Genomic DNA, 14,111 nt, shown 5'->3' on the forward strand with positions numbered 1-14,111 from the left:
TCTAGTTCTATGCTCTCTAGTGACTGTACTAGCTGGCAGGTGACCATCAAAATTAAAAACTTGGCTCCTCAATCACAGTGGCCACATTTAAAGTGCTCAATAGCTATGTGGACTAGAGGTTCCATACTGGGCAACACAGAGTAGTAGACTGTCCCCAACAGCCCACAGGACAGTGCTGGTCTGGCGATCTGGTATGCAGGTGTTGCCCGGCCCATGGTGGCAGTTAGTAAATGGCAGCTCTCGAGCTGTCCCTATTGCTGGGTCACTGGCAGGACCTTGTCCCCTCTTGCTGGCCTAAGGCTCCCTTTTCCTTGGAGGGTGGGCATGATGCCAGGCCAGTTGTTCTGGCTACAGTTCTATTATGGACTCCCCATGTGACTGAGTTTTTGCTGGCATCTCTATTTCTTCACTGGAACAAGTATTTTCATGTCCCTCCAGGCTCAGAGCATTGCCTCAAGTCAATGACCTCAAGTGCTCTGGGGAGTTGGGGCCAGGACAGACACAAGGGACCCCACGGGGAAGGAGAAAGCCAGGTTTGGTGTCAGGGAAGCCGCATTCCATCTCTTGCTAGCTGAGGCACCTTATGTATGAGGCTGAGGTCTCTTCTGTCTAAACTCCTTTATTGTAAAAAGGAGTAAAATAACGAGCTTTCCTGAACTTTCATGTTACTGTAAGGATCAAAAGAAATAATGCAAATGAGTAACGCATACACTGAGCTGCTTCTGCCTCTGGTCCTGCTGCCCACAATGCATAGGTCAGATGTCTCCAGGGTACCAGCCACTGGCACAAGAGTAGGAAGTGATGGGTGGCTGGGACCAGTTCCTCCCTGCAGGACTCACTGTCCAGCTTGCCTTCTTTTTCATCTTCTTCCCCCCATAAAAGCCCACCTTACCTGTATGTCAGAAGTTCCCAAGCAGGTAAAACTGTTACACTTAATTTTTTTTTGGTACTGGGAATTGAACTCGGGACCTTGGACTTGAAAGGCAGGCAGCGGAACCACTGAGCTAAATCCCTGGCCCTTGGTAAAAGTGTTAAAGAGACCAGTACTGCTGGTATATTCTGTGGCAGAGTAACAAATAAAAACATGACATTGCCTTGACTCCAGACTCAGCCCAAACCAGTGAGCACTAAGTAGTACAAGGATGGAGTTTTTCCTTTGGCTGTGACACCAGACAAGCACCATGGCCTCATCAGTTTCCTGAAAAATGCTTGACATCACCCACTCTGTGCCACACCCTGCACAACAAGCCAATGCAGTGGTTCTCAAGCTGTGTTCCAGAGAATCTTGGGCAGCAGGGGTTCCTGGGCATGAGGGGTCCCAGCAGATTATTTTCATATAAGACAATGCTTTCTTCACTTCTGTTCACTTATAAATGTGCAGTGCAGTTTTCCAAAAGTTGTATGACATGTAACTACAAGAATCAAACTGTTTCCTTTGAATCCAGATGTTAAAAATATTTGCAAAAATACAAAATCTGGAGCCAGGCATGGTAGTGCATACCTGCAACCCAGTACTCAGGAGGCTAAGGCAGGAGGATCGTTGAGTTTGAGGCCAGTCTGAGCTACATAGTGGGACCCTGTCACAAACAACCCTCCAAAAAACAAAATATGCCATAATTCTTTTTATAAAAGTTATGTTTAGGGCCGGGGATTTAGCTCAGTGATTTCACCGCCTGCTGCGCAAGTGCAAGGACCTGAGTTTGATCCCTGGTACTAAAAAAAAAGAAAGAAAAAAAAAAGTTATGTTTAAATGAAATGGATTTATTGTCATTTTCATATGTTGCTAAAATTTTTCAATTTTTCTTTCTTTCTTTTTTTTTTTTGAGACGCAGTCTCACAGTGTAGTTCAGCCTGGCCTTGAACTCACTGTGTAGACCAGGCTGGCCTCAAACTCACAGTGATCCTCCTGCCTCAGCCTCCTGAGTGCTAGGATTACAGGCATGGGCCACTCTGCTCAACTAAAATATCTCACTTTCAACTTCAAACAGGGTAAAAATAAGAAGATATAACCCTCATTAAAAAAAGCTCTTTGAAAAAAAAAAACAGCTCTTTGGCCCTCTGTAATGTTAAGTGCAAAGGAGCCGTGAGACCAAAAAGTCTGAAAAGCACTCTGCTAGAGAAGTGAAATTGCAGAAGCAGTGTTTGAGGAACAGGATGCACGAAGAGAAGGCAGGGCTGCAAAGCAGGCAGTGAGTTGTCTACTGACAAGCAAAGGTGAAGTCTTAAAGTTATGAAGTCACTGGAGACATGAAATGACAAATAGTGTGTTGATGATGGCTACCAGGATATAGACTGGTTTTAGGACCACTGCCTGTTACACTTGAATTATATCTTTTGAAATCAGACTGAACACAGGAGGAAGAAAAGCTTAAGATTTATGGCATTGGGTCCTAGAGATTGTGTTCTCAAAGCTTACCACATAAAAGAGCTCAGTAAATAGCTGTTAAAGACACAAATGAAGCCAGGCTTGGTGGCACATGCCTGTAATCCCTGCTCTCTGGGAGGCTTGAGATAGGAGAGTGGGAAGGGAGATCAGGAGAGAGGGTGGGAAAGAGGAAGCAATGAATGAATATACAAATGAAGTTATGTAGTTGAATAAAATTGGGAGAAAAATGGCTGCATCAAGAAAGACAGCTGGCTTCCTGTACTTCAATAACAAACTCACTGAGAGAGAAATTAGAGAAACAATACCTTTCACAATAGCATCCAAAAAAAAAAAAAAGAAAAGAAATACCTAGGAATCAATCTAATGAAGGAAGTAAAAGACTTCAACACTGAAAAGTACAGTACTCTGAAAAAGGAGATCAAAGAGGATATCAGAAAATGGAAAGATATCCCTTGTTCTTAGGTAAGAAGAATTAATATAGTGAAAACAGCCATACTTCCAAAATTGTTATATAGATTTAATGCAACCTCAATCAAATTCCAACAGTGTATCTCACAGAATTAGAGAAAACAATCCTAAAATTCATTTGGGACCAGAAGAGACCTAGAATAGCAAAGGCAATCTGAGCAATAAAGACAAGGCAGGGGGTATCACAATCCCTGACCTGAAATTATACTACAAAGGTCATGTGATAAAACAGCACGGTACTGGCAAAGAAACAGACCTGAGGATCAATGGAACAGATTAGAAGATGCAGAAACAACATTGGACACACTCTGCCACCTCATCTTTGACAAAGGAGCCAAATACTTTCACTGGAAGAAAGATAGCTGCTTTAATAAATTGTGCTGAAAGAACTAGGTTTTCACTTGCCAAAGATTAAAACTAGACCCATGTCTTTCACCATGCACTAAACTAAAATTGAAATGGATGAAAGATCTAAATATTAAAATAAAAACACTAAATCTGCTGGAAGATAGAATAGGTAGAACTCTTGAAAACATTGGTGTAGGTAAAAACCTTATGAACAGGGCCAAGGATTTAGCTCAGTGGTTCTGCCACCTGCCTTGCAAGCACAAGGTCCCAAGTTTGATCCCCACTATAAAAAAAAATATATGAACAAAACCCCAATCACATAGGAAATGTCACAAAGAATAACTGAGATCTCCTTTTATTAAAAAGCTTTTGCACAGCAAGAAAAACCACCAACAAAGAGACAACCCACAGTGCGGGAAAAATTTTTTGCCAGCTGTTCCTCAGACAAAAGACTAATATCTAGAATATATAAAGAACTAAAAAAAACCAGACCCCCCCCAAATTTAAAGACCCAATCCAAAATGGGCATCAGAGATGAATAGCATGTACTTCTCAGAAAAAGAAGTAGAACCAGCAAATAAATATATGAAAAAATGTTCAGCATCAATGGTCATTTGAGAGATGCAAATTAAACCAACGCTAAGATTCCACCTCACCCCAGAAAGAATGGCTGCTATCAAGAAATTAACCAATAACAAATACTGGCGGGGGTGTGGAGAGAAAGGAACCCTTCTCCATTGTTGGCAGGAGGGCAACCACTACTACTTTGCCATAAAGAAAGAAAAGTTTGAGACATTTCTAGCTAAATGGATGCACCTTGAGACCATACTCTTAAGTGAAATAAATCGAATACACTTGTTTAAATACCACATTGTTTCTCTGGTGTGAGAAACTGAAAGTGGAAATAAGCACCAAAATATATAATAGATACTGAGAAATGGGAAGAAAACATTCAAATGAGAAAAGAAATAAGAGAAGTGGGAGGAGAAAAGGAAAGAAGGAACAAGAAAAAGGAGAGAGAGAATATGGGCCAGGGATTTAGCTCAGTGCCACCACCCCTGCCTCACAAGCACAAGGTCCTGAGTTCGATCCCTAGTACCAAAAAAAGAAAGAGAAAGAATAGAAGGAAAAAATGGAAACAAATCTTTTGTAAATAAGGAGTGGAGGAGGGGCTGGGGGAGGGGAATTGGAAAAAAAATATCATGTACAGGTACAAATTCCCTATGATGAATGTTATCATTATGTGTATATAAAATGTACTGATAAATCTTTCACACAAAAAAATTACTGCTTCAATTAAAAAAAAAAAGGTGGCTGGGTATGGTGGCACATATCTGTTATCCCAGCACTCGAGGCTGAGGCAGGAGGATCACAGTGAGTTCAAAGTCAGCCTGAACTACATAGTGAGACCTTGTCTCAAAAAACAAAACAAAACAGGAGGATCACCTCGAGTTAAGGCCAGCCTGGGCTACATAGTGAGTTCAAGCCCACCCTGAAATGCACAGGGAGATCCTGCCTCAAAAGAACAAAACAAACAAAAAAGTGAAACCAGTGCCTGACCCAGTGAACTTTAATAAATATTAAATAGCATGAATTATATACTGCTGACTGTTACATTCAAAAGTTTTCTTCCAAGGGGCCGGGCTTTAGCTCAGTGGTTTCGCCACCTGCTGCACAAGCGCAAGGACCCGAGTTTGATTCCCAGTACCAAAAATAAAATAAAATAAAAGCCCCTCCATATTCAAGGAGTTAAACCATTTAAGGAAAATATCCTGGATAAGTCCCTATTGAACAGTAAACTTTTCTAGATTTTTCTAAGGGATAAATGCTATCTCCTCCAACTTGACTGAAAGCACCACATAGAAGAAAGTAATTATATAGAGACATGTAAATTTAAGGTCAACATTGAACCTAAGCACTGAATTTGATTCCGTTTACAGCCAATTCAGTTTGCAACCAAAATTGTGGAAAGAATTAAGTCCATGAACCAATGTACTGCTGTAATTATCACGTTACCAAAACCTTAACTTTCCCACAGCAGATGGAAGCCATGGTAGTGGTGCTTGAGCTCGTCCAGCACCCTCTGTCTCAGTGACTTCTTTACTGCCACTGAGGCCGCTGGACTCTACACCCTCCTCCAGCTCTTTGTTCTTGACCTTCAGGGACTGGAGTCATGGCTGAGAGGGGCAGTGAATGCCAGCCACGCCCAGAAGGTACTGGCCCACCGACGAACACACTGGCTACAGCGGAAATCCATGGCACTCCTGCCACCACACACAGGTGTTCAGGCCTCGGCGTCCAGCAGCCACTGAGCTCAGCTCTGAGGCACAGCTACAACGTCTACTGTGATACTGAAGAAAACTTGTGAGAAGAGAAATCTTTGCCATATTTCTGATCTCAGCAAGAAAGATTTGTGCCTCTCATCATGCACAGCAGCGGTGGTATCCATCAGTGTCTTGTACATGTTCTTTCAAGGCATACTACTGAGAATGTCCATTAATGGAATGTTGCTCCAAGAATGATGCAGGCAGGGTCAGCTGAAGAAGCCAAGATGCAACCAGACTCGTGGTCCCTAATATTGAAGATATTTGAAGTCTTTATATTCTGAGATGGTTCGTTATGCAGTGATAATTGAACCAGTATGCTGATTTCTGTGATGACATCAGGATCTGGGAGAGAGGGGAGGACAAGGAGCTGTGCTGCCTCCTCTTGGACATCAGAGAGCCCCTGTGATGGAGATGTGGAAGCCACACCAGCCCCATGCACAGGATCTTGCTATGTAGTTCGGGCTGGCCTTGAACACAGTATGTAGCTGAGGCTGACTTCAAATGCCTATCCTCAGTCTCCTGGTGCTGAGACTACAACCATCCTCCACCACATCTGGAAGCAGGTAACAATTTGCTGGCAACTCATGACCTGATACACTCTTCCTGATAAATGCTGCTGCTCCCAGCCAGCCACACAGTCATGAAGGGTAAACAAGCAGTGCTCCGAAGGGGACTGTCCTATACAAGCTATCTTCTTCAGGTTCACCTCTTTGCAGATCCTGAAATCAAGATATCAATAGCTCAACATTGCTGGTATCAGGTTGACCCTCACATAGAGGAAATTTGTTATACAACTTTCTAGAGCAGGCCCAGGGACACCATAGCCACATAAAATCCTCAGATGTACTTCACAGTGTAAAACAGCAAACACCTCAAGGAGCAGAGCTCCCCCAGTGCGGAGGAGGTGAGCTGCGTGGGTGCGAGCAGCACCGCTCTCTCCCATCCTGGCGGCCATACTGAGACAGTATTTGGATCCACAGAACAGAGGTGCAGGGGGTCATAAAGGACATTGTTCTGAGCTCCAGAAGACAGCAGAAGTGAGCATCAGAAAGAGGGCCTTTCTCAAGCTCCTTGATGAAAATGGAAGCCCACTGGAAAAGTGAAGATAATCTCTGCAATAAAGGCACCCCAGACCACTGTAGTTGCACACTGAATCAGGCAGGATGGTGTGTGACTGCAGTCCCAGCCCTCTGGACAGCTGAGGTAAGAAGGTCACATGGTGGAGTCCAGCCTGACCAATTTGATGAGTTAGTGAGACCCTTAGTGGGTATCTGGAGTAAAATGTCTGAGGATACAGTTCACTGAGGAGATGCAGAGCACAAGCCCCAGTAATGCAAAAGTGAAACACTAACAGATAGATGATAAATAGATAAAAATATTCATAGATACTTAGATAAAAATAACAAAATAAGTGGCCACTGATTTATTTAGTATGAAGAAAAAATGGCTGTCATGGGTGGAGACAGGGGGAGAGTCCCCACAGTCCCGGGCCTGACTCTCCCAAGGACGCAGAAGGTTGTGGAAGAATCAGATAGAGACCAAAAGCATAGAAGCAAAGTTGTAGTTTTATTGAGCAAGCATGCAAGAGTACAGCTGCCTTCTCACAGAGAGACAGGCAGGCGTGCCTGAAACAGAGCCACCATTGCAGGGGGGCTCAAGATGCTGGTTTTGTAGTAGTTGGGGGCCTATCCTGCCTCTAGGCTGAGGGCGCCCCTACTTCATTGGTTAATGATTAACTTAGCTTGTTACTCGGGACAAGGAAGGGTCTTTTCAGGGCCCTTTTACATCTTAGGGCCAAGGTTCTTTTTCCTGTTGATCTTAGCAAACCAAGCTTTGCAGGGTACAGTGTGAAGAGAAGGTGCAACCTCAGCAGACTGTCAGCTTTTTATGGGTGGTTAAGCCTGTTCTGCCAGCTATCTGAACTCCTTTGGGGAGGGGCTCATCTCTCCCTGCCTAGGGGGTCTCTATGCCTACAGGGCTGTAGGCTTTTCTGTTACATGGAGACTCAGGTTTTGGAACCCCAAGACATGAGGTCACTTCCTTGGCAACATTTCCAAACAGAACTTGGAACTCTTGCTAATGGGTGTCACAATCTTGTGACTGCCATCTCCCAAGCTCACTTGGCCAGAGACGGTCAACAGCAAATATGCTGAACTGCTTCTCCACTTTGAGAGGCCGCAGCCTCAAGACCCCAGGTAGAGAAAGTATCTGTGAAAGATTAAGAAGATGGCTGACTTCATCCAGATGCTGCAGGCCATGCTGGAGCAGCCCCACGACTGTCACAGACATCCCAGGGACAGTCTCCCTGGGAGTGACCACCAGTGACCTACCAAAATCAAGGTACCCCAGTGAAGTCTCCCTAAGCACAAATACCAATGGCACAGAAACTGGGAAGAGCATGGGGCAAGTATCACCAGGCCCAGAAACACCCAGTAGCTCTGGGAAGGCCTCCCCAGAGCCAGGCACAGAAAACCTAGAGAGTCAAAGTCCAGGGGGGGAGACCGAAGTCACAGCCACCATCCCCTGAGAGACACTGAGAAGCCTGGTGTACATCCATCCAGGCCTGGTTGGCACTATTGGAAACAACTTCACAAAGAGCCTTGCAGGATTCCGGCCAGTGTGGTCCCTGCAGACAGTCAGGCCATTCTCGTTCTCTGAGCTCTGCCTGCCTGTTTCCCTGGGCAGCCAACCCGTCTATGCTCCCTTCTTCCCAGGCACCTCCACCACCCACACCTTTACCCAATCAACCCTGATTTTGGGAAGGGACATCATGACAAGATCACTTGAGAATTCCATCCCCTCTGAGGGCCTGTGTAATAAAGGTCAAGATGTGAGGTGTTTGGACAATAAACATCTTTTCACCACATACTGGGTAGAGGAGGGAGGAGACCCGGACACTGTGTCACCTCAGTTGGAGTTAGAAGAGGCCATTAGGGTTTCTAAGCTAGAGAAAGATTCTGAGCTCTTAATTCATTCATCGCCTTGTATACCAGAACATCCTAAAGTGCCTTGTCCAGGAGAAGAGAAATCCATCCACCACAGAGCTGCAGGCTGCTGGAGAAAGCTGTATTATGTGAATGGCCACACTTTTCAGGCCAAACGCTTCAGCAGGAGAGCTCACTGTGCTGTCTGCACAGACTGTGTAGGGGGACTTGGCCACCAGATGTACAAGTGCACCGACTGTAAACTCCCAGTTCACAAGGAGTGCCACAAACTTATCACAATTGAATGAGGGCAGTGTTCTTTACCATCAGAGCCCACGATGCCAGTTGATCCATCACCCATGGCTTCAGACCCTGCACACACAGCGATCCCACATAACCTTTCAACTCATGAGGCTTTAGAACAAGTTGATGAAGAGAATGAGGCAGGGAACACCGGGGAAAGTGGCAAAGCTTCATCTGGCTTAGGTGTTGAGGACTTTGATTTGCTCCGAGTGATTGGCAGAGGAAGTTATGGGAAAGTACTGTTAATCCAACAGAAAGAATCAAATTGTATGTATGCAGTGAAAGCAGTGAAAAAGGATTTTCTAAACAAATACCCAAAAGAACGACTCGGTTGTCATCCTCACAGGGGCTTTGGTGATATTCAGGAGCATCCATTCTTTCAAAATGTGGACTGGGACATGATGGAACAAAAGCAGGTGGTGCCTCCATTTAAACCAAATATCTCAGGTAGCAGGTTCGGCTGCGTGGGGGTCCGCACGTCGGAGGAAGAAGGTCGTGGTCAAGGTTTCACTGATAGGGTATATCAAGGGAAACAGCTTTTTCAGTGTGATGAAGATTGTGGAGTATTCATTGCATTGGACAAGCTAGAAATCATAGAAGATGATGACAATGGACCGGAAAGTAATTATGCAGGCCCAGTGGACACAATGCAGGTTGAACTCCCCCCTTTGGAAATAAACTCCAGAGTTTCTTTGAAGGTTGGAAAAACTATAGAATCTGGAACAGTTATATTCTGTGATGTTTTGCCAGGAAAAGAGAGCTTAGGGTATTTTGTTGGTGTGGACATGGATAACCCTATTGGCAACTGGGATGGAAAGTTTGATGGGAGTACAGCTTCGTAGTTTTGCAAGTGTTGAAAGTACAATTCTCTTGCACATCAATGGTATCATCCCAGATAGCATGACACAGGAAAGGAGACCTCCCAAACTTGCCTTTATGTCACGAGGTGTTGGGGACAAAGGTTCATCCAGCCATAATAAACCAAAGGCTACAGAATCTACCTCTGACCCTGGAAATAGAAATAGATCTGAATTATTTTATACCTTAAATGGGTCACATGGCCTGGAAGTGGGCTCACTGGCTGAAGTGAAGGAGAATCTTCCTTTTTATGGGGTCATTCACTGGATTGGTCAGCCACCGGGGCTCAATGAAGTTCTAGCTGGACTGGAACTGGAGGACGAATGTGCAGGCTGCACAGATGGAACCTTCAGGGGCACTCGATATTTCACCTGTGCCCCGAAGATGGCGCTGTTCATGAAATTGAAGAGCTGCAGGCCAGACTCTAGGTTTGCGTTCCTGCAGCCTGTCTCCAGTCAGATTAAGCGTTGCAACTCCTTAGAATTTGGAGGCTATTTAAGTGAAGTGGTAGAAGAAAACACTCTACCAAAAATGGAAAAAGAAGGTTTGGAGATAATGATTGGAAAGAAGAAAGGGATCCAGGGTCATTACAATTCTTGTTACTTAGATTCAACCTTATTTTGCTTATTTGCTTTTAGTTCTGTTCTGGACATTGTATTACTTAGACCCAAAGAAAAGAATGATGTACAGTATTACAGTGAAACACAAGAACTACTGAGGACAGAAATTGTTAATCTTCTGAGAATATATGGATATGTATGTGCCACAAAAATTATGAAACTGAAGAAAATACTTGAAAAAGTTGAACCTGCATCAGGATTTACCTGTGAAGAAAAAGATCCTGAAGAATTCTTAACTATCCTGTTTCACCACATTTTAAGGGTAGAACCATTGTTAAAAATAAGATCAGCAGGTCAAAAAGTACAAGATTGTTACTTCCATCAAATTTTTATTGAAAAAACCGAGAAAGTTGGAGTTCCTACAATTCAACAGTTATTAGAATGGTCATTTATCTACAGTAACCTGAAATTTGCAGAGGCACCATCATGTCTGATTATTCAGATGCCTCGATTTGGAAAAGACTTTAAATTATTTAAAAATGTTTTTCCTTCTTTGGAATTAAATATAACAGATTTACTTGAAGATACTCCCAGGCAGTGCCGGATCTGCGGAGGGCTCACCATGTATGAGTGTAGAGAGCGGTATGATGATCTGGACATCTCAGCTGGAAAGATCAAGCAGTTTTGTAAAACCTGCAACACTCAAGTCCACCTTCATCCCAAGAGGTTGAATCATAAATATAACCCAGTGTCACTCCCCAAAGGTTGCCTGACTGGGACTGGAGACATGGCTGCATCCCCTGCCAGAAGATGGAGTTGTTTGCTGCTCTCTGCATAGAAATGAGCCATTATGTTGCATTTGTGAAGTATGGGAAGGACGATTCTGCCTGGCTCTTTTTTGACAGTATGGCTGACCGGGATGGTGGTCAGAATGGCTTCAACATTCCCCAGGTGACCCCCTGCCCGGAAGTGGGCGAGTACCTGAAGATGTCTCCCGAGGACCTACACTCCTTGGACTCCAGGAGAATCCAAGGCTGTGCTTGCAGACTTCTTTGCAATGCATATATGTGCATGTACCAGAGTCTGACCACGAGCTTATACAAGTAGTGGGTAATCCCAAGAGGTGAAGAGACTGAACACAAAATCTCAGTTGCAATTGCCCAGAGCTGGCAGTTCTGTTCCACACCCATTGCCGGCAATGGGTATCTTTGTGTGGTGGCAATTCAGAAAAGGATTCCTTACTTCAAAACCAATTGCTTTTGTGTTACCGAAGTATTTAATAAGCATTTTGGGCTCTAGAAAGTATGTTTGTGTTGGTTTTTTAAGAAGTCTAAATGAAGTTAATTAATACCTGAAGCTTTAACTGCATTGATTATATGATATTTTTGGAAACATAAAATTTTAATTGTGACAGTTTAAAACCTCTTTTAGTCCACTGAAAATATAAATAAATGTTTCTTCTTTCTGGAAAAAAACCTTAAAAAATCCCCTCAAATATCTCTGAGTGATTCAGTTTGGACAACTTTGATCCTGAATTTACTAATGAACCTGTCCAGCTGACCCCAGATGATAATGATGTCGTGAGGGAGCTTGACGGATATGAATTTGCAGGTTTTGAGTATATCAATCATCTTATGATGTATGAAGGAGTCTGATCCCCATTTTTCAACTATGCATTTTCCTTATGTTCCCATTTAATGCTTGGAAAAACTTGTTACCAGCCTAGATAGAATTAACCATTTCAGAGATGTCAGGAAGCTAATTTTAATTTATTGTTTTGAAGCTATATTTAGATGTAATACTTGATTCTTATAGTCTGTAGTAGAGAATATGGAACTTTTTGTTCATAGATTAGATTTTTATGAACTGATTTAAATAACAATGAGGCAATCGCTTGTTAACCACACTTGTATATACATTCCATTTGTTGAGTGGGACATAATGCCTGATATTTTTTTTACTTATGATACAAGAAAACAATTTGTCTTTTCAGTAAAATATCTTACCTATGCTAGTTTCTCTCCAACTACACTTTTGAAACTGACCACCTTTTGGTGTCAATTTATGTAATCTTTAGGAAAATCCAAAAAATACCAACAATTGTGAATAAAAAAACATATACTTGTATCTTTTTTATATGAAAAAATACAATATACGACTACAAGCTTTGGAAAGGTAATAGTTCTCATGAAATGGGGCATCTGAAAAAGATTAAAAGATAATTTATTAAATGTTTATAGGGTCGGGGATTTGGCTCCGTGGTTTTGCTGCCTGCTGCGCAAGCGCGGGGACCAGAGTTCAATCCCTGGTACCAAAAAAAAAAAGTTTATAAATTTTAAATTGTTCTAAATTTAAAACTAGATCATTAAAATTAAATTAAACTAAGACTGTACCATTATAACTTATTTACATTTAGATGATGATGGTTACCTTTCACATCCTTGGCATAAAAATGATACTAAAACATAAGGATGATATATAGCATCCTAATTTTACTTAATGATCTAGTTTTAAATTCAGAATGATTTAAAATTTGTAAACATTTAAGAAATTATCTTTTTTTTTCCTTTGGTACCGGGGATCGAACTCGGGTCCTTGCACTTCCGCAGCGGGCGGTGAAGCCACTGAGCTGAATCCCTGGCCCTAAGAAATTATCTTTTGACCATTTTTAGATGCCCCAAAGCTTGTACTCATGTATTGTCTTTTCTTCATATAATTTAGTTTGAAACTAATGAAAACATCAAAGGAAAATGTTTATAGACATTCTCCTGTTCATTTCCAAGGCGTGTACGTTTCTCTTAATGCCTGGAACTTGTTTTAAAACAAAAAACAGAATTTATTCACAACATAAACTTATAGAGAATTCTAACATGTCAGATATATGTTTAGGATCTTGCTTTTAAGTGTTGCTCTTTTCTGTAGGGCATTTCAGAGTGTAGAATAATCACCCAGGGTGTTTGTTTACCATGTTTATTATTGAGCCCACATTAGAACTCTTTTGGACTTTTGAACCTCATTTTGAGAAACACTTTCTTCAAGATATTCTTTTGTCCTCCAGTTAAATAGTAGAAAGTGTGTTTAAGATGTTACAAGCAGAAATTTACAACTTTATGAACATTTCTGAACAAATTTTACATGAATGACTTCATTAGATACCTTCCTTGTTCCTCTCAACAAAATCTTATCAGTTTTCTGCCAATGATATCCAAATGATGAGCATTTTTCTTTGTTGAGGTTTTCATCATTATTCAGGGTGGTCTTTTGCTTTTCAGTTTTTTAAGTAATAAGATTAATTGTACATTTTATAGAGAACTGCATTACAAATATGTTTTCAATTATTTTTGTAGTATTTAAGTGTTATGTCAGTTCTTTTCACGTCTTACAGAAATTGTCTCAAAATACTCTTTAGGGGAATAAGTCACTTTATAGTCTGAATGGATGACATTCTGGTGTTCTAAAAAAATTTATTTTGCATAATCCTGTAGTCAGATCATTTTATGCATATGCAGCTTGGGTTAAATTTCAAGTACTGTGTTCAGCATTGGTATATTTACTGTATACATTTGTTTTGTTTTGATTTCTGTCATGTAGAACACTGTCTTGGTCATCATAATGTAATCTGTGTTGTGTTCTTCTTTTTTCATGTTACAGCCTTTAAAAAAAATTTAATGTAAATTCAAAATTAAAAAACCCAAATCCTTAACTTATATTTTGACCTTAACATGTAGCAAGTACATACATTTGGAAACTTTTGATCATTATCCATATTTTGCCATGTATGAAATCTTGATGTAATGCAATTATCATTATATTAAAAAACAGTAATGTGTCGGTCAAAAAAATACATAAAAAAAAATAGAAAGAAGTTCCCAGTGGGCTCTCTGCATTGGAGATTTGAGATCCCCAATAACATGACAGGTGCCACTTTTATCGAGCA

General features: G+C 41.7%; 1 pseudogene; it reads left to right on the forward strand.

Moving 5' to 3' along the window:
* The first annotated feature begins 9,410 nt into the window (after positions 1 to 9,410).
* LOC147827259 (ubiquitin carboxyl-terminal hydrolase CYLD pseudogene) lies at positions 9,411 to 11,524 on the forward strand (annotated as a pseudogene).
* Positions 11,525 to 14,111: the final 2,587 nt, after the last annotated feature.

This window comes from Heterocephalus glaber, unplaced genomic scaffold (assembly GCF_053883595.1).
Source record: "Heterocephalus glaber isolate CG9 unplaced genomic scaffold, H.glaber_assembly_v1.0 deba00001452, whole genome shotgun sequence".
Lineage (NCBI taxonomy): Eukaryota > Metazoa > Chordata > Mammalia > Rodentia > Bathyergidae > Heterocephalus > Heterocephalus glaber.